This window comes from Macrotis lagotis, chromosome X (genome assembly GCF_037893015.1).
Source record: "Macrotis lagotis isolate mMagLag1 chromosome X, bilby.v1.9.chrom.fasta, whole genome shotgun sequence".
Lineage (NCBI taxonomy): Eukaryota > Metazoa > Chordata > Mammalia > Peramelemorphia > Peramelidae > Macrotis > Macrotis lagotis.
In genome coordinates this window covers 55191236-55213432 of record NC_133666.1, presented here as the reverse complement: position 1 = coordinate 55213432, position 22197 = coordinate 55191236, and the positions used below count along the sequence as shown (strand labels likewise).

At 40.1% G+C, this 22197-nt stretch overlaps 1 protein-coding gene and 1 pseudogene across 3 annotated transcripts in view; one reads left to right on the top strand and one right to left on the bottom strand.

The window, feature by feature from the left end:
* The window catches only part of DACH2 (dachshund family transcription factor 2), a 400510-nt gene that overhangs the window by 168781 nt on the left and 209532 nt on the right, over window positions 1-22197 (bottom strand). The gene's annotated exons all lie outside the window — the stretch shown is intronic.
* On the top strand, window positions 5148-5245 carry LOC141503754 (U6 spliceosomal RNA; annotated as a pseudogene).

Sequence of the window (22197 nt, the reverse complement as noted above, 5' to 3'; positions counted from 1 at the left end):
GACTGAAAAAAGTGAAAAACCCAAAACTAATAGTTTTGCTAAATTACACTTTTATTACATGGTTTCAATTAACATTTTTCCTCTTCTCAAAGAGACAAATTACATTTCCTTTTTTTTTCCTCTCCAGGAAATTATAGGATGAGAAGTAAAGTAAAGACTTGGCTTAAATGTTGGCTGACATTCCAATGGAAAGAAGACAATGATGCTAACAAGGATGGGTCCCAGTATGAGCTGTTCTTGTAAACAAGGTAAGATAGTATATTAAGAAGTTTTCCCAGCGAAGGGGAGCTTCAAATATGGGCTTCACACATATGGTGATGCAGATCATTCATTGAAACACATTAGTTATTACATTTAATATATACAACCTGAAGAATTACAAATAATAAAATGCTTTCAATTTGAAGCTGGTTTGTGGTTGCTTTGAAGTCATTCAAAAGGTGCAATGGTATTCATTAAGGTATTTTGCTGTTGCATAAGGAACCTGTTATACTATAGGTGAAGAGATTTATCCCACATGGTCAGTTAAGGTTGCATCTAGGTTATGAACACTGGATTGCTAGTAAGTTCCTCTGAAATAAAGAGAGCTCTCACAGGGGTCAGAGGGAAAATGTTTAATTCCCAAGTTAAGCTGCAATGGTCACAAAGTTCAAATCATTTCCTTCATTTACTGAGGAAACTTGTAGCCTGATGCCTCCTTGGGAACCACCATCATAATAATGATGGGCATTTATATAGACCTTTGAGGAGTGCAAAGTCCTTTACCTACTTATCTTTCTTTCATCTGTACAATGCTGGGCCTAATATTATTCTCCATCTACAGAGGAGGAAAACCAAGACTAAGAGAGATGAAAGTTCTAGTCCAGGGTTCCTCAGCTAGCAAGTAACTGAGGAAGGATCTAAATACAGCTAATTCTTGAGTTCAGGCCCATTGCTCTTTCAACTGGGTCACCTAATTTTATCATGTCTAATACTCAAAATAATAACTGATAGAAAAATCAAGTCAATGAGCAATAACGAACAGCAATAACAATCAATAATACTTTTATATTTCTACAGAAAGAGGCAATGTGACATACTGGAATCAGGAAGACTTAACATCACACCTCTAACATATGCTGGATATATGACTGGGGGCTGACCATATCCCCTTCTCTGCTCCCCTGGCAACTAATTCTCTTGGGGAGCACCTAAGTGACACAAGGGATAGAGTTCTAGCCTTGGAGTCAGAACGACTGGAGTTTGAATTCAACTTCAGACACCTGCCACTTACTAGCTGTGTGACCTTGGACAAGTCACTTCACCCTGATTGCCTCCCATCCAGGGCCACTTCCAGTCGTCCTGATTCCCATCTGGCCACTGGACCTGGATGGTTCTGGAGGAGAAAGTGAGACTGGGACTCAGCACAGGCCCCCTCACTCCAATCCAATTTATGTGCTTGACATAGCCTCACCTCCCCGAGGCTGTGGTCTTCTTTGAGAATGAAGGACAAATCACATCATTATCATTAATTCTCCAGGAGAGAGCTTAGGATTGCTCTATTTGACAAAATATGGTCTCATCATACAAGTTGGTTCTACTTCCCTGTAAGGACCAGTCTTTCTGAAGCACTAAGGTAACATTACAAGTTATAGATGAGTAGGGAGGGAGGAAAGAGGCACCTTTCAGGAAATACCCCATATATTTCTGAATTCAGCTGCCTTCCACTGAACCATGAGCAGCCGTGGTACCTAAGTTTCTTCTTGTTGGATCCACATGAGAGATGATTACCTTGCCACAGCCTACACACTTCTTCCCAAAGTCCTTTACCTTCTTATCTTTCTGGAGGGAGCTTCCAGCCATCTGAGATTTTCTCCATCCCAATGAAATCAGAGGGCTGGAATCTTTCTCCTCCTTGTCGACATACTTCCTCACAAATATAAAATAAAATAAAATAGCAACTCTTGACTTTCAAAATCTTTTCAAATATATTATCCCACTGGACACTCAAAAAACAATGCTATGAAATAGACAGGCAAGAATTCATGGAAAAGGAAACTCAGATTCAGGGAAGTGAACTGACCAAGACCACATAACTAATAGGTTTTTGGTTCATTCCAGTACTTAGCTCCATATACCATGCTCCAAAACACCAAAATCAGGAAAAAAATGAAATAAAATCAAGACCAGTTAAAATTATTAGAGACCAAATGAACCACCAATTCCTCTGCTATTCCTTGTGCTTCTTCTCCTGTTCACTTTCCAAAAAAGAGGCACAATATATATTAATTAGCATTTTCCTCCTACACTGTTATCTGAGACAAACCATCCCTCAATTTAAAGACTAAAAAACAAAATTCCTATTTTGCTCTGAACTGTATACTTGGCAAAGACTGATATTTAAATTGAAAGGACTGTCCATCAGAGTTTCCACAGTAAAGTGGGAAATCGTATTTTATAACTAGCTGTGGCTTCTCCTTGTATATTAACAATATGGTTAAATATCGGTTGAAAACATTAGCCATCCAAAAGGGCAGCACACTGAAAGAAAGATTCAAACAATCAAGTTTATAACAACTGTCTTCACCCTAGACACCCAAAGATCAATCCTCAAATATTTCCATAAGAGTTTTTTTTTTTCCTCTCCCCACCCCCCGCCCTCCCCGGCAGCCAAAAGCAGTATTCTTCTTTACTGGAGAACTCAAACTTGGAAAAGCTTCCGGAATGCCTAAGAAAAGCAAACTTAATTTGTACCCAGTATCCTAGCCTATGAAACAGCCTCTCGAGGGGACATGACTCAAATGCCCACCTATCATCATCTGCACAACTGTCCTACACATCTCCTGTACCCTGAACGAGGCTTTAAACTGGTTGTTTCCTTCCTGGATTCAACTCTACCATGGGAACTTTCCAAAGACAACTTTAGAATCTTTCTAACTTTAGGACTGAAAAGGGCTATTGGCCACCAGGGAAAGCTAAGCCTACCCCAAACAGCTCTTTGTGGTTCACTCCATTTGTCCATGGAAGCCAGTCCTGGGAAAGAAGTGTGTAAGCTGTGGCAAGGTAATCATCTCTCACGTGGATCCAACAAGAAGAAACTTAGCTACCACGGCTGCTCATGGTTCAGTGGAAAGCAGCTGGCTTCAGAAATATATGGGGTATTTCCTGAAATGTGTCTCTTTCCCCCTCGCCAATTATTCTGCTTCATATTCTAACAGTTGATGTATATTTAGTCTTTCAAACATACCCTAGAGACAACAACAAAGTGGACCTTTCAAAACCAGCCCATGAACCCTCCTCATTGAATATGGGAATCCAAGAAATCTATTATCAAAAATTTTACAGCTATTGGATTCGATTAGATTCAGGCTAGCGGTAGTTTCTGTCTGTAACAAATCTTGCTATAAATTTAATGAAGTCATTTCTCTATCAAATTATAGTGCATATGCAAAAATCAAGCACACCACACATTTTCATAGCATGAATTGCATTGTTACTTGTAAATGTTCAAGATATTCAGTATTTGTGATTAAAGCAATTGAAAAGTGTTCCCATTACAGTCTCTCCTAAGCAAGGGGCCCATCTCTCGGTCCCTCATTAGCTCTGCTGCCTGGGGTGTTTTGTGATAATACCCATGTATCAACAGTGGGAATAGCATCGGATTTTAAAATATGTCTTAAAAGTGACAATAGAGAGGAAAAATGATGGTGCATTAAGAGTCGACACACAGTAGCTTGGGCCATGGATAGAATCGGCGAATGTCAGATACCAAGCTGGTCTAACCCCAACCCTGGCATTTGATCACTACCAATAGCAGTCCAGCAGAGCGGAGGACAGGTGGGCCCAGGGATTACCTCAGTCACATCATCATGACGATTAACATTATGTGCTGGGCACTGCACTACCCAAAGAGACAAAAACATGGCCACTGCCCTCAGGGGGCTAGGGCATTTAAGCTTCCCATAGCAGAGGAATTCTCTGAAAGAAAAATCAAGTTGCTAATCTGGGGTGGTTGGCCCTAGAGTTTCCACAAGTGGGAAATCAGAGGTTAAACAAAGAACAAAGCAAACACAAAGGCTTCCATTTACCTAGCACTTTAAGATTTGCAAAGCGCTTTAAAGATGTTATTTTGAGTTCTCATGGTTACACCTGTAAGGTGGGTATTGGTATAATCCTCATTTTACAGATAAAGAAATTGAATCTCAGAAGGTAAGGTCTAGAGACACTCAGCTAGTCCAATGTTAGAAGTGAGATTCAGACCAAGGCTTAAGGTCAACATCAAACACTATTCCACACTTTTGCCCCCCAAAAGATAATGAAACTAAGACTAATAGATTAGATCAGATTTTCTAAGACCTTGCCATTAATCACTGATAAAAGCAAGGGCTAAGAAGGGGAAGGATAAATATATACTGTTATGATGCTTGATGCTTATTGTACCTACCTCTTTCCCCTAGCCCCTTTTTCTTCCTTTAAATAAAAAAGAAAGGGGCAGCTAGCTAGCACAGTGGAGAGAGCACTGGCCCTGGAGTGAGGATGACCTGACTTCAAATCCGGCCTCAGATGCTTACTTAGCTGTGTGACCTTGGGCAAGTCACTTAACCCCATTGCCGGGGGGGGCGCAAAAAAATAAAATTTAAAAAAAAGAAGAAAGAAGGGCAGTTAGGTGGCACAGTGGGTGGAGCACCGGCCCTGGAGTCAGGAATACCTGAGTTCAATTCCAGCCTCAGTCACTCAATAATTACCTAGCTGTGTGGCCTTGGGCAAGCCACTTAACCTTAAAAAAAAACAACTAATAAAAAAGGAAGAAAGATATTGAAATGATCACTGCTGTCTATTGACAGAGCTTGCATAAGAGGATGGATTCTCATCACCACTGCATTCCACTGCCAAAGGACCCTGATGGACTTTTAGATATACCTTGTACATTTTTTAGATCAACTGTCACTGCTCATTTTCATCTGAGTGGTTTGCTACAGAATTAGTCTGAACAATGTGTGGCTGGTTATCTGGAGGTATCAAACAAGTCATGCTGGATACAACAAGATCCCTCGAGTGAGTGAAAAAGCCAAGTGAGGCTCACATGCACCTTTGACTCAACCAGAAATTAGTGGTCGAATAAGCAATCTCTCACTTAAGAACAACTGTAGTGCTCTCTTCAGCAGCACATATACTTTAGTATATGTATATTGGAAGGATACATAGAAAATTCGCATTGTCCCTAGGCAAGGATGACAGACAAACTTGTGATGGGTTCCAGATTCTTTTTTTTTAATTTAAAAAAAATTAATGTTAAAAATTGTCTCCACATGGAATTGGGAAAAAATAAAATATCATAGCAAAAGCAATATAAATTGTACCAATATTTGTGGGAGGGAAGGGATTTGGAAAACAGAAAGAAAAGCATGATCACATCAGTGAGCGAAACTCAGCGTGAAAATGTTCTCTTATAGTAGATATCATTTGGGTATCAACAGCCTCATCTATAATAAATAGTCTTATGGTCTCCAAGCCACTATATATAAGAGGCAAGACTTGAATCCATATCTCCTATACTCCAAGACTAGACTTATGTCCATTTTACCATCCTAGCATTTTACCATTTGCGAAGATTTCTATTTGTGTGAACAAGAAAGAAGATGGAACATAACATCATCCCCCTGGTAAACGAACTAATGAGAGACTCTCATTCATTCATAAATTATAAGCACACTATCAACAGTGGGGACCACCTGGGAACTTTTAGTAGTACTGATGATTTCCCAAGAGGAAAAATACTCAGGAGAGAAGGTCATCACTGAGTACAGTGGGGGCTACTTGCTGCTGCAGAGAACAAACCAAAATAAGAGGATTTTCTAAAATGATGCTATGCTTCCATAGCATTTTAGGGCTTAGAAAGTACTTACCATAAAGATGGGAGGTCTGTGATATTATTATGTCTATTGGATTAACAAGGAAACAGAGGTTCATAGAAAATAAGTTGACTTGCCTGAAGCTAAAGGTTTGTGAAGCAGAATTAGAATCCAGGTCCTTCTTTAACAAGGTCCTAGTCTATTGGATGTTATTCTTTTCTACTGACTTATTACTTACATCATCCTTCACATCTTCACAGTCCTCCCCTTTGCCTCAGAGAATTCCTACCTACCATCAAAGTAGGCCTTAAACTCCATCTCCTACAGAAACCCTAGTTTGATCTTTCCCTGGAATTACTATGCATATGTTTGATATTTAATTCCTTTATGGACATGCTGTTACTTTCCCTTAGAATGGAACTTCCTTGAGTGCAAGGCCTTTTTTGGTTTTGGCTTGGTAACTCCTAAATCTAACACAGTGACTGGCACACAGTGGTTGTTTCCAAGCAAGTTAGGAATACAAGCTGAGAGGTCCCACAAGGATGCCAGGGAAATTATTCAAGCCTAACTTGATGGAAAGCCAAGCCTCCTGCATAACTATATGAAGGTACTATACTTTCAAGCACAGACATAACCTCTCTTAGTTTACCTGAAAAAAACCTCAGCTCCACTCACAGGCCAAGCACATCCCAAATCCACAGCACAACTAGAAACTAGGTGTCCTCCTCCTGAGTAAGGTACACTGGAAGATTTCAATGGCTCTTTCAAATCCAATGGTCATGAGCTGCTGCCGACTCTTGCGACAATCAAAACTCCTCCGTCATGGGACTGAGGGCTATGAACATCATGTCATAGCCATTCTGCTGGTAGATTTATTGGAGGGTAAAGCATGTCATTTATGCATCAACTCACAGGAGAGAAAAGCAATCCCTATGAAGTTAATCTAATAATAGACTGGGAAGCAATGATTACTGTTCCGTGTGCACCAGCTATTTGTAGCAGTGGTTGGCCTAATTCTGCAGGCCTCGCTTGTCAGAGCTTTGGGATTAACAAGTGTTTAGCTGAAAACCTATGGGGAAACATCAAGAAATGACTTAATGAGGAACAAGTCCTTCATTCCATTCCACTGGAAAGACGCTGAAACCGTATCTTCTCTCTCCCCCCCTCCTCTTCACCTCCCACTGACCACTTTTAAAAACCTTACACTAGATGCATTTCTCATCTAAAACAAATTCTGAGAAACAATTTTCAAGTGAACAGAGATAAACCAGAAAGTTTTCTTATTGGCACCAGTACACCATTCTGTTCTGACAGTCAAAAGTCACTGGGTATAGTAGGATTCTAATCTCAAATTCTCTAAGGAGCCTGCAGCCACTTAGATTTCTTGGAGGCCCCCCACCCCCAAATCTAAAATATCAGATGAAAGGAACTCAAATTGATTACTTTAAGGGTGATTTCCTGTTCAATGTAATTCTATTCAAGGAAAAGAAGACAGAGGTACAGTGGGGGGCAACCAGGACACCAAATTCAGAGGGTGCCAATAGCATTTCACTTTTACTCACCAGTAAAACTCAAGCTTTTTCCTTCCTTATCCCAAGTGGTGGCATCACAATGGCATACTGGGACCTCTGTCTGTAATCTTCCCCTAGGCCTGCACCCTACAAGTCATTTTCTCCAAGGGTGGTTTGCAGAGAGAAAATTCCTAGTTATGGCTTAGCACACAGCAAATGTTTCTATCTAAAACACCTGGAGTTCAAAACCACAAATAGACAACATTCTGAGAGGTTCACAACATCCAGACTATAAACAAGACTAGGACATTTCAGTCAATGAAATGTAAGATAACCAAGACTCTCCAAAAAAATATCATCATTATAACATTTTTCTGCTCCCATGCCCCAGGACTGTCTTATGTAGCATCATAGGAATGATTTGGCTACCAACACATTGAGATATACTGCTTCACCAGGAGGCAGTACAGTCTAGCAAAAAAGAGAGTGACCAATGACTGGAGCAACAAGGTGGATAACACTGGATAAGCTGAAGGACAGCCTTCTGTAGGCCTGAATTTCCTCATCTATAAAAAGAAAAGCTGGGACCAGAGACAACCTCAAAGGTTTTCTCTAGTTCTAATAATCTAGGATCCTACACTCAGTTTGGGGGGAGGGGTTTGACTGTAAAACCTGTTTCTTGATTGCTGGGTTGCCCACCCATTTCTTCTATACTGACAGAAATAGGAAAACCCCAAATGATTCATCACAACAAAGACTTTCCTACAGATTTAATTCTCTATTTCACCTGCTACTGCCCACCTTCTTGAAACCTCAAACCATTTACTAAAAAAATTCCTCACTCCACTGAGCTATCATCTCTATATTAGAAAGTAGATGTCTAGGACTTCTCCTTAAAATTCACAATGATACAAGACAATCTGTGATGTGAATTGCGGATGGCTTTCTACTTGCTGACAAGAAATCTTCCATACTCGTGTCAGCAGTTTCACATTACCTGTTTCCCATTTCAGAATTTAAGTCAACTCAAACAAAACAATATAAGGCACCTCTGTGTGTATAAGGCCCAATGCTAGGCAGTAGGGGGGAGTAAAAAAAGGGAAATCAGGCTCAGTAATTAAAAGCTATGGAAAAGGGAGAGATAAGACAAATAAACAAAGTAGTCAAGAGAAAGACAACATCCCAAACCCTTTTAAATCCATCAGTTTCTGGTCCCTGTCCCCCAAGATGCTTTTGTAGCACATCATTCCCACTCTGCCCTCACTTTCTTTCCTAACAAAAAGCCAAACATGGGGCCTCCTAACCTTCCTTCTCTCCTACTCAAGGCACTGAAAGTCACACACATACTCTTGTTTGGTCAATTCTTCTCCCTACGCAGACATGACGTTCAGATCTCCGTATCTGACTCTAGTCACATTGGCTTCCACGTCTTAGCAATTCCAGTCCATCATAGTTCTTCATCTCTCCCCTTGTCTCTACTCACATGGCCTGGTCCCTGGCTCAGACCTTCAGCATCTCTCATCGAGCTACTGTAATAGTTTCCTAATTGGTCTCCCTGCCCCAAGTCTCTCCCCTCTCCAATCTATCTTCCACAGAGCTGCCAAAGTGATTAAGTACAGGGATGACTATGGCACTCCTTTGATCAAAGAGCCCCAGTGGTTCCTTAGGGCCTCTAAGATCAGCTACAATCTCCTGTTGGGCATTTAAGACCCTTCACAACTTGACTTCAGATTAATAACCTTTGAAAGCATATTCTACATCACTCCCCCTTTTCATGCACACTCTGATCTAGTCACACTGTCCTACTTACTTTCCCCTCATACCACATTTCAGCTTCCATCACTGGGCCTTTGCAGACGCTGTCCTCACTCCCACCCCCATGCTGGGAATGTATTCTTCCCTCATCTCTTGCCGGAGATCAGTTCAAGGGCCACTAGTCACAGGAAGCCTTTCCTGACCTCCCTCCTCCATGCCTCCCCAGGCCCTAAAATGCTTCAGATTTAAATGGGGTATTTCCTTCTAATTCCCCTTTCTTGATAAGATGTAAGCTTCTTGAAGGAAGGGACTGTTTCCTGTTTGTCTCTGTATCCCTACTGTCTAGCCAAGTACTTGGCACATAGTAGGAGCTTAATCAATTCTTGAACAATTGACAAGAAATTATCCTCCTAGGCGTATCAGGGTGCCCTAGATGCTTCCATTTCCTCTGTTCTCATTCCCTTCTCAACTCATTCCTTTCAGACTTCCAACATGTTCACTTAGCTGAAATGACGTAAAGGTTATCAACAATCTCTTAATTATTCAAACCACTGGATTTTTCTCTGTCCTCACCCTTCCTGACCCAGACTAGAGCCCCACCAACCCACTGGGGTCACATTCCCTCTTTGTGAAGGTAGTCTCACCAAGTTCTCCTTCCACCCATCATAATCCCCTATTAACTAATATATACCACCTAAACCTGGCTCTTTTCTAGGTCCTTTGACTTTCTCCATGCCCTCTCTCTGTGTAATCTCAACAGCTCCCAAGGGTTCAGATAATCAGCCCCTAACAACAGGGGATTGTTTGCACCAATAGTAAACCAACTGATTTCCATATCAAAAGTCCCACTATAACAAAATTTTTCATAACATCTTCTAAGGTATACTTGGAAATTAAAAAATAGTCACATTTTAGTTTAATTAAATTTTAAAAAGCAAAAGCCTTTGATTTCCACCCAAAAAGTAAACTGTAAAAAGTCAGTATCTATTTAATGAAATATAAAATGTACTGTGGTTCTAATTATTAATCATCTACATCATACCTCTCCTTTGACAGAAGAGGAAACTGAGGTCCATACAGTCAGCGATTAGCTGAAGGTCACACTGGTAATCAGTAAAAAAACCACACCAAAATACTAGATTCCCTGAGTCTTATGTCCAAACATAGAGGAGAAATTCCTTCCATTTTTACAGAGAGAATTATATTGGTCCAAGGCACAATATTCTCACTGAATCAATGCTAGCTCCAAATGAGGGCAAAACCAAAACATAGAATAAGAAGCATTTTATGTTAGAGTAAGAATCCAAGTTTTCTCCTGCAACATTATCTGTTTGTTATAAAAGCATTAATCAAATCTCTTTGTGCAAACATGACTACGGCCTTCGTTGTAAATCTCTGCCTTATAGGATCATAACATCTGGAGTAACAATAGTGGAAGCCATGTCAGAGGATTTGTGTTCAAATTCTGCAAATGACTACCCAGGTGATCTTGAGTGAGTGATTTGACTTCCTTGGACTTTCATTTCCTTCTCTTTAAAATAAGAGAGCTGCACTAGATGGATTCTGAGGTTCCTTCTATGAGCCCATGCATTCACCAAATTATGAGCAAGGCTAGCTGGAACAAAGTATACGGGGGCGGGGGTGAGATCTAAGTTCCAGTATCTCAGAAATAAAAAAAATCAATAACCAATATTCCTATACCAAAGAGAGCAAAATTTCTAGGGAAGGAGCTACTCTTCCTACAAAGAAGGATTTCACTGTTATGTCTTCATACCTCAAAAGGTTTGGATCATCCTAAGATGCCAAATGAAATCTGTAGAACATGGTTTGCTGTCAGTTTTCAATAATTCATATTTGTGATGTGACATGTGAATTATGTCATTCACCAATTTCAACAGGTAGCACCAAATCATCCTGGAGGAAAATGTGCCCAGAGAAAATTATAACTAGTTCAAAGTCCATTTTCCAACACAAACTAAAGTGAAAAGCTTCACTTGAATCATCCATCTTTCAAAAACACTCTGTAAATTTGGTGATCCACACAACCATAAAAAAAGAAGGGCAGCTGTTCACATTGTGTTATTAAGTGAAAGCTCTTCATATGTTTGAAAAGACTCCATTTCTTAAGGATCTATGAGCAGTGAAGAAAAATGAACTAAATATTTTTTCTCAAGCTTTTGGGAAACTGAGGTTTAATAATCTGTTCCATTCAAAGTGGATCCAAGAGAAAATGAATACTAGGATTCAAACTACAAATGCTAATGGGTTACATTGAATGTCTTCAAAGACATATACAATGTGAGAGATTATCTTTGTTTCCTCCTTCAGCCCAGTATCCTATCAGTTGCCATGTCCTAGTCTTTGCTCTCCAACACTATCAGATCCTGCCCTTCCTCCTTTCCATTCCCACCACCCAAAAACTATAGTCCCTCCCCAGAACTATTACAAAGGCGTCCAAACTCTGGAGTCAGAGTCACTGGGTTCAAATCCCATTTTTGACTCTATCCATGTGACCTTAGACAAGTTCCCACCCCTTCCTGGACCTCCAAGATCCCTTCTGTCTTTGGAGTTATAAAATTGTGGAGCAATCTGCCAATAAAAAGGTATCTTCTAAGCCCTTATCACGTGCCAGCAGGCAAAGGAATAGGAGTTCAAAAAATACAACAATCCCAACTCACAAGGGCTAGAACTGCCATGCCTCTAAATTCTTCTTCCTTCTAATCCATTCTTCACCCATCTACAAGTGTCTTCTTACTTAGAGATGTCTCTTCTTGTAGTACTCCATTGGAAAAACATTAGCAGTGGTTCCTGGCATGGAGCACAAAGCCCTCTTGAACTAATCCACATATTCTGGGCTTCTCTTCTTCACATAATCCAACTTCTCGCTAAGCCATTCTAGCTGCACACTCCCTGTGGCCTCCCTTTCTTCAGGCCGCTTCCAATGTGCAGAGTGTCACGCCCTACCCCCAGCATCCCATCTCTCTTCAAAATTTAAGTTATTCTATAAGATTTGCTCCAACTCTTGTTCCCCTCCCCACACTGTATCAATTTGCTCCTCCTCTATTTATGCTCTGCCTTCTATTTAATGCCATTCCACAAATATTTATTCAATGCCTTCTCTAGATGAGCACAGAGAGAATGTAAAACATGGAAAATAGTCTGAATTCCTGTATCAAGATAATTATATAGCTAAGATAAAATGGCAAGTGAGATTTTTTTTCTCTCTCATACACATACACACCCCTATATTTTTAATATAAGTATATGTGATTGCATTTCTACTGTTTTAAGTAGAGTCGCACCTGAATGAATCTTCCCTCTCATATAAGAGTTCACTGTGGGCAAGGACAATGCCTTATTCATAGGTGCCGCCCTCACTAAGCCTAACCCATGTCTGAAGGTGGGGCGCCTAAGACACCCTCATATTGCAGCCTAGGTTAAGTCTAGGAGATTCAAAGGCACTCTCTCCTCTGGCAAAAATCAAATCCCAACAAGAATCGATTTATTGCCTTTTCTGAGAAAGGTGTGCATGCAAAAGCCAAAGAAAACCATCTGTGTACAAGGGGACAACCATTTCATCAAAGGGAGCCAACAAGGAAACAGAAGATTAGAAAGACAAAAATGGAAAGCCCAAAAAATATGGCGGGAGAAAAAGAATTGAGATTCCCTTGGTTTTCTGGGGGAAATGCCAGGCAGCACTTCTAACACAGCTCAGGTCGATCTTTTCTTTCCTTTTAAAATGACTGCTGCTGCTGGCACCTGCCAACTTCAGGACCCGTCATCAAGCCAGAGGCCTTGGAAATGGCCTGCTGCCCTGAGATATCTCAGCTCTGCTGCTTGGGGAGGGTGCACACCAAAACTTGCTGGAGCATGAGGCTGCTGCACATGCCCTAAATGGATTCGCTGAAATCAGCATAATAAATGAAAGAGAATAAAATAAAAAAACAATTTCACACTAACTGAAGGCTTGACTTATAGGAAGTGGCAGCTCTGATGGCCCAAGGCGTGGAATTCGTTTTGCCACTCGATAATTTGCCTGCTTCACTCGAGTGGCCAGAAGAGGACATTTTCTGCCTGATTTCAGGGTAATCAAGTCACCTGCTCAGTGCTGGCTGGGGCCAAGTCAGTGGCGCTCTGCTGAGCCTGTGAGAGAGGAGGGGGAGGAAGTTTCCTGCAAGGGAGTGCTGGGGAGGAGAGGGGAAAAGAGATAGTGGGGGGGAGGGGCTGGAAGACAAGTGGACTCCCATGCTTCCATAGGGCACTGACCCAGCTGGAGGGCCAGTGACGAGTCCACTCAATTACGTTTCCAATAGGGAAACCAGTGAATCTTCAATGACTTGGGGAGCTCATGGGGGGGGGCTCTTCATCCCCATCTTCTCATCTGATTTACTTCTCGTACAGTCACTAACAATTAGACTGTTTCACTTAAAGAAATGAGACAAAATCTCACGGGAGTTTTGATCTCTTGTGGATTTGTCTGTGTGGGAACTCCTTCTACCAAGCCATCTATAACTTAGTGGACATGTCTTAGGGAGTTGTTTGAGGCACCAAAGCTACTTGACTTGGGGTTTCGAACCTTTTCTATAGCATAAAACCTTTTGAGTAACTGGGGGAGTCATTTCTCTGAAAAATTGTTTTTATATGAAGAAAATAAAAAACATAGGGTCACAAAGGTTAGTGAAAATTAAGATGTAATTTTTCCCCCATCTCACACATGCCATGAAATCTCTGTGGACCACAAATTAAGAGGTCTTGCTCTGGAGGGTCATGTATTTAGAGCACAAAGGACCTTTGAAAGCCATATAATACAACTCATGCATTTTAGAGCTGAGGAAACTGAGATCCAGTGAATCGTGGGGTATAGAAAGGGAATTGGAATGGGGGGGGGAATCATACTCCAAGAGAAATGGATCCCTGCAGGCCACACAATGACTTAGAAAACTACATATTAACATTATCTAAGTTGTACTGGATTTGGGGGGGGGTGTAAACATTTCCAAATAACATTTGAAACTGGTTTCTAAGCATTTAATTCCTCTGCCTCCTCCCAACCTAGCATTCTTTCCACTGGAGGGGGTGGCATGAGAAACCTGGTGTGTTTCTGGTAAGCCCTACAATCTATGGCATACCAACACTTTTTAAAAAATGAATAATAATTTCAATGCTTTGTATATTTTTAAATTATGCAATTTATTCCTCATCTGATATTGAACAATGATGAAATGGGTTTCATTCCAGGAATTATACTATCTACACACAGTAGAAGCACAATCTACTTAAGCTTTCTTTCAGCTAAAGGTTTAAAAAACATGAAACATTATCCAACACAAGCTAGCAAAGGTCAAGAAGGCAGAAACCATGTTAGTAAAAAAAAAAAAGAAAAAATAGTAACATCTAAATGTGAATTTAGACTCAAAAAGATGATCCTGACCCAGACTGTTAGCATGCAAAAGTGCCCTTTCTTGCTGTCAAAGGAAGAGAAACTGTCAAGAATCAAATACATATGGGGAATGGCTAAACAAGTTATGATACATGAATACTATGAAATACTACTGTTCTATAAGAAACTATCAATGGTCAGACTCTAGAGAAGCATGGAATGACTTGTGGGATCTGATGTTGAGTGAAGAGAGTAGAACCAAGAGATCAATGTCCACATCAACAACAACATTGTGAAATGATCAACTTTGATGGATGCAGCACCTCTCAACAGTCCAGAGAGCTAGGACAACCGTATTAGACTGGTTATGGACAATGCTATCCCCATCCAGAGGAAGAAAAACAAATCAAAAAAATAAAAATTAATTTTTAAACCCTGCAGAATCAGATGAACACTTTATAAAAAATATCTCTTATGCATCTCTTTCTCTTAATCCTAATTCCTCATACCAAAAATGACTAATCTGTAAACATTTTTATCACAAATATGTATGTACAATATTAACCTGACTGTTCACTGCTGAGGGGAGAGGGTAGGAAGGGAGAGTGGAAGGAAATTTTAAAAAAAAAATTAATCAAGCACATAGTAGGTCCTCATGAATACTTAAGGACAGCATAAAAATATTTTGGTTGTTGCAAGGCAATGGGGTTAAGTGACTTGCCCAAAGTAACACAATTAAGTGTCTGAGGTTAGATCTGAACTCAGGTCCTCCAGATTCCAGGGCCAGTGCTCTATCCACTGTACCACCTAGTTGCCCCTAGCACCAAAATCTAAGTCATTTACCTGGCTTCTCAAGTTAAGCTTGGTATACTCTGCAATGGGTCTCTTTTCCCAGAATGTAGAGAGAAAAAATATAACAAACCTGAATAGCAATCCTTGGCCAGGATAAAATTGGTTCCCCTTCTACACATGTGCCACACTCACCCAATGTATAAAGGATAAGTGGGGATGGCAGGAAGCAGGAAGAACATGGGGGACATGTGACCCAGCCTGGGACAAAGACTGAACAAGCTCACCTCCAACTTTGAAGGGGGGGGGGACCCACACAGTTCAGCTTCTTTTGCAGCTTCCATATAATCAGTACTTTTCTCCCATTTCAGGCACACTGCAGGACTAACCCATGCTCAGATGGAAAGGAGCTCAGTGAGCCAAGCATAAGGCATTGGCTGTCTGAATGAGGTTTGAACTTCTCAGCAGTGACATTTCGAAAACAGTTCATTTGAAAAGCATAGATAATCAATCTTGAAATGAATTATTCCTGAAGAAATTCAGCTGGTTTTTACAATTCCCAATGATAAAAAAGAAACATGCCAAACTCCCTCAAATTGATTCTAAATTATCACCTTTTTCAACTCATTTTCCAAAGCTAGTCAACTTCCCAAATCAATTCCAGTCCTGTCTATGTCTATAAAAATGTTACAATTATCTCACACTTCTAAGAAACAGAGGCACAATTTCTCAAACCATCTATGTTAGTGAAATGATAAGGTGACCTCGCCTAATATAAACTCCTATGGAGAAATACTCTTTTTTATTTTTTATTTGTTTTATGTTTTTGCAAGGCAAACGAGGTTAAGTGGCTTGCCCAAGGCCACACAGCTAGGTATTTATTAAGTGTCTGAGACCAGATTTGAACCCAGGTACTCCTGACTCCAGGGCCAGTGCTTTATCCACTGCACCATGTAGCCACCCCTATAAAGGCTCATTTCAAATTGAACGTATGCCTCAGTAACATGATTCTTGGGATAAGGGTTTTTCTCATTATATTCTCAACTCTTCCCAACAAACCCACTAGCCTTCCAATTTGATAAAGAGGATTAACATGGTGATCTTAAAACCAGTTAAAATCTTTGTTCCTCATTATATTTGAAGACAGGAGCAATTAAACCAAACTCTTGATCAACTGTGGTTGCTGAAGGGCAGAGGAAGGGGAAGATAATAGAGTTAAGCATCATGTTAAGAGAGATTCAGAAAACCATTCTTGGGTTTTGACACCATTATTCTCTCAAGCTGTTGCTCCCTCACATAAGAAATCTAGCTAGCCATTTCTATAGCATTAGACATATATTTACACCCAATTTTTCCATGCCATTTCATCTTCTAGTTGCAAATTACTGGCCTCCCATCATCTTAGAAGAATCAAACTACTGGGTGAACCAAAGGATAATGGAAAGAGGCAGCATGTAGGAAGAAAGTAGGATATATATATATATATATATATATATATATATATATATATATATATATGATCAGAACTCTAGAGCTTGAAAAGACTCAGGAGGCTCCCCGGTTCAATTTCCTAATTTTCAGATGAGGATACTGAGAATTAAGGAAGTTCAGAGACTTGTCCAAAGTCAATCATAGGTTAATTTTCAAAAGAAGGATGAGTCTGTGACTCCAGATAAAGTTACCTTTACCAATGCACCATTTTATAGAGAAGGAAAAGAAAATGAACCAGTCATGGGGCAAGAAGAGTAACAGATAAAAACATGTAATCAGCATCTATAAAACCCTCCAGAGCCCACAGCATGGTCTCTGGTATTATTTCTATGGGGGGAGAAGGGGTGTTATATCAGGACATGGGGAATGACAAGACAGAATAACAAATCAGGGAAGGGATTGGAATCTGCACTGTTGGAAGGAAAATCCCCACAGGACCATAAATACAATAAAATATTTAAATATTTCTATTACACACACACACACACACACACACACAGGATTTAGAGTAAGAAAAGAAATTTCCAATATGCTGAAAGACCTATAATTTTGTCATTGTGGACATTGCCTCCAGGTGCAGATCACCACCCATTCTATATAATTGACCATACCTTTCCATAATTTCACCACAGGGGGTCTTCTCAGTATACTAAGGACCTTTGTTGAAGAACCTTGATATTTTGAAGATACCAGTGGAATACATAAGTTGTCTAGCAAATATCCAGCTCTGTCATCATACAACCAATCCCTCTTCTTTTTTCAGTGATACATCTCTCTGATGTTATCCCTCACTTAGACTTTTGCCCCTTCATAATCCATTGCCCTTTGCATGAGCCATAACTTCAGTTCTTTGGAGACTCCAGTGTTCAGTGGTTCACAGATAAAGAGCACCACTAAAAGAAAAATGGTATTAAAAAGATGAGTCACCATTTTAGGGAGATATGTGGGGTTGTTAAAAGAAATGGATAATTGACCCCAAAGTAATACAGCCTCTTCACCCCTTCTTATTCAAAGACATCTGCAAACCTAAAACAGATCTGATATACAGGCTGAAACAATAAAACCACCATCATATTAGTACTCCCCCTTTTAGGAGGGAGCTAAGACACAACAGCTTATGGAGAAATATTTGGCCCTAATTATTTTAGTACATGGGCTTGCAGAATTTTTCAAAGTAAGAAATGCAATTTGGTTTTGGAAGTAAACTATTTCATCCTAACATTTCTAGATGTCAACCAAGCATCCAAACAACATTTATCAACATCATTTCTTACTTTCCTACCTGATAGTTTCTGTTTATTTATTGTATTTTATGGAGTGAAGAACCACATCTTTTTCACAACCTATCAGGATAGCATCAAATTAGAGCAATCTTAATTCCAAGAATTACCCCCTAGAGCTAATATTGATCCCATTTGGATTTGGTAATTTGGGGAGCAAGCAAGTGAACTGGACTCCACAAAAAGGAAAGAACTTTGGCCATGTTCTGACTGAGGACCTATTATTATTGGTCTAGCAATTTATCTTCTAAACAGCAACTGGGATCTTACCGTTTACCATAAGATGTAATTCTACTGAATATCAATGGAATATCAAGATCAAGACATAAGCAGTCATTCTTCATATCTGACAATGATGCTGCTTATTGGATACTTTTCCATGCATATAAATGTAGGTGACTGTATGACTTTCCATGTAGACAAATGTGGTTTGAAAGCCTGAGTGGAAGACAGTAATGACTCCAACAAGGGTCAGCAGGCATTCTTTCCCTTTGAATGATAGCTGTGGCCTCAACCAATAAGCTCTCTCCTTTGGCATCCTACATATAAATGTCCTCCATGGATCAAAATTTAGCGCCTTATAATCTTCATATCACCCATGTGATCTCCTATTAGATAAAAAGTCCTGAGACACAATATTGAAGAAAAATTGCAGCAGGTTTGCATACTGATGACACTAATTCTTCTATTAGATGAGACTGCCATAAGAAGAGAAAGAGAGGGGGCGGCTAGGTGGCGTAGTGGATAAAGCACCGGCCCTGGAGTCAGGAGTACCTGGGTACAAATCCGGTCTCAGACACTTAATAATTACCTAGCTGTGTGGCCTTGGGCAAGCCACTTAACCCTGTTTGCCTTGCAAAAAAAACCTAAAAAAAAGAAGAGAAAGAGAGAATACAGGAAAATATGATTACAATGGGGAATTCTACACAGCACAGAGAAATCTTAAAAGAGAGGCATGGGCCTACTAACAAAGAGCCAAGCTAGAATCAGCAAGCTTTCCGGATCTCATCAGTGACTAACCTCAAGAAAGGATCAGCTCTGTGAGGGACAAAGGATTCCCTCAGATTTTGTTAACAAGAGCAACCACAACTTTTCAAAGATTTATGGAGTTGGAAGGGCCCTGGGCAGTCATCAGAAGCCAAGAAGTCCTCACAATAAACATACATGGCTGGATCAAAATGGAATTCATGGAAATAGCCAGGCAAAGATGAAGTTAATGCAACCAAGTTGACCTTTCCCAGCCTGCATAAGGTATATTTATGTGGCCATGTCCCAAGCCTGTCTCCTGGCCTTCTCTCTCCTCTCTAAACTTGCTCCCTTAGGACATCTCATCCTCTCCCATGATTTTATTTATTTATTTATTTATTTAACACTCATTTCTTCAAAGGTGAAGGCCAAAATGATATATCCAGTCTTAGGATCACTTCTGAACTTCAGTCGCACATCATCAAATACCTGCTAGATATCTCTTAGATTCCCCAAAATCATCTCAAACTTACCATGTCTCAAAACAGAAGACATTACTTTCTCACACAAAACCACTCCCTTCCCCAAACTTCTGTATCTTTTGAGGGCACCATCCTCCTCTCAGTCACACAGGTTTGGAACCTCGATATCGTCCTCCTATGATTTTTCCTTCTCCTTTATTTTTTTCACAGTACCCAATCACTGCCTAAACTGGACCATTCTCTCTCCACTACTCTTGCATCTGTCCCCTTCTTTTGCCTCACTCATGTCTACCTTCATTCAGGTCTTCATCATCTATCTCATGCCTAAAGTCTTCAACTAGTTTCCTTATTGCTCTCCCTTATTCTAATACCTTCCTTTCAAATACATACTCCACAAAGCTGCCAAAAGAAATCTTCCAAAGGAACAAGTCTGACCTTGTGTTCTTTCAGCTTCCAAAGTCCCTAATGGCTCCCCACTGGGAATCTGCCCATCAGATAAACAGAACCTTTTTTGGCTTAGCATTTAAGGTCTTCTGCAATCTGTCTCTCACTGACCTTTCCCAGTCTTTTTATGCAACTTCCCTTTTCAAGCTCCAACCAAATTGGACTAAATTTCTCAGAATTTAATACCCCACCTCCTGCCTTCATACTCGGTCAAATGCTTTTCTCCATGCCGAGAATATAATCCCTCCTCATCTCCTCTTCCCAGGAAGAGACCTTCCAACATTTTGCAGTATTACGGGAAATAAATTTTGCTGTCCAGTAGATTACCTATCTTGCCTGGGCATCTATAATTTTGATAACAATGGTATTTATACCTCCTATGTCCTTATCGTCATAACTCAGTCATTTGTGCACATGCCTCATCTCAGTCATGCCCCACTACCAGACTGTGGGTTCATTGAGAGGTACGGACTGTAATCCCCAGTGTGAGCATTGGCCCGTACAAAGAATAGGCTTTGGAGTCATATAGATAACTCCTCTTAGGGAGCTATCCATAAAGATAAGAGATACATACAAATGTAAAGAAGGAATTTGTTGATTGGTTTTTATAAGGATTTTCATAAAGGGTTTTTGCTGTAACTTCAAAGGCTGAGTCCTTATGAAAGTCATGTATGGTACTATGTTTTACATGCATTAATGTACCATGGTAGCATACAGTTGGGTCCCCTGCCATGAATTGCTCTCCTTATCTCTACCTCACAAAAATTCCTACTCATACTTGGTGCTGCTTTATACACAGGACCTTTTCTGATTCCCCACTTATCTACCCTTTAAGTAGCAAATGCTCTCTCTCTCATTTGAAATTATTTTATCTTCTTGAGTACATCATTTCTATCTCCTTATCTACATACATGGATAAAAGAGAAGCAACTTAAGAGCAGGAGCTGTATCATTTTTCTCTTTTTATCCTTAAAATTGCATATGAAGGAATTGCTTTTGAATTTTTGACTATTCTCCAACACCATAACAACTGCAAGGAAGACTTCCTGCTAGTTCACAAGGTCTTTATGGCCAACAGCTCCCTTTAAGGGCTGCTATTTAGATGGTTCTTTATAGCTTCCCCGGACTTGCAAGATGAGAATTTATTATTTTCACCATACTCAAAGGTATTTCTACAAAGTACAGGCTTTCACAAAAATTAGCCCTTGATCCAGGTGCAATTATCACTCCTGTTTCATAATTGTTAAAATGGAGATCACCTATCACTATAGTCAGAATATACCACTCAATCCCACAAGTCTACACAGAGGCAATATGATATATGGTAAAAACAGTCCCAGCCTCTGATCCAGGAAGACGTGGGTTCAACTCTTTCTTCTGAAAGATATTAGATATGTGACTCTGGAGTTATCATTTAGCTTCACAGTAACCCATGACAACTGGCTGAAATGAAGCTCGAAAGCTTTGACCTACACTGGTAGAGCCAACTCTTCACTAAGAGTTCCTTATGGTAATATTTTCATGAGTCTGGTAGAAATAAAAAAAAGCAAAACAAAAAAAATGTGGTGCTGAAATATAAAGCTGGGGTGGGAGGTAGGGGCAATCTATATTTAAATCCAATCTATGCTTAAAATTGAAAATCTGATCTGTCTGTCAAACATTGATGTTCTCTAGGATCAGAACTTAAGTGACTCCCTGTGAACTCTTAAAAGGGCAATCAATTCTTTCTGGAATGACATTTCCTTTGGTTCATCTATTGACAAGAACTTCTACAAGCACAGCTGCCATTACTAACTCTGACCATTTCACAAATGTTTACCCTCAATCAGTTGGAGAACAGAGGGTGGGTGGCTCATCAACAAACTATTACAACCTTGGGGAAAAGAAGTAAAGTTCACCCTGAATTCTAACCCTTATTCACTCCTGGGACAGACCAAGTATGTGCTAAACAATCCATCCCTGGCTCCAAATCTGGGTTGGCACATCTTCACCAAATTGGAAAAGCCCTGACAGCTCCCTAGAAACATTTTCTGTCTTCTGAAAGGAACATCATGAAGACAATATAACAAGAACAGAGGTGCCTCCACCACCTTATTGGGGATGAAAAAGATGTTTCAGTCACAAAAGTTTGGAACTGAGTCCTGAGTTCCAGTTCTAATGCTAAGACTACACCATCCTAAAGTCACTGTCTCAAATGTATCCATCATGAATATATTTTAAAGCCACCTAACAAGATGCCCATTATCCACTTGTTTACTTTCCTCCAAT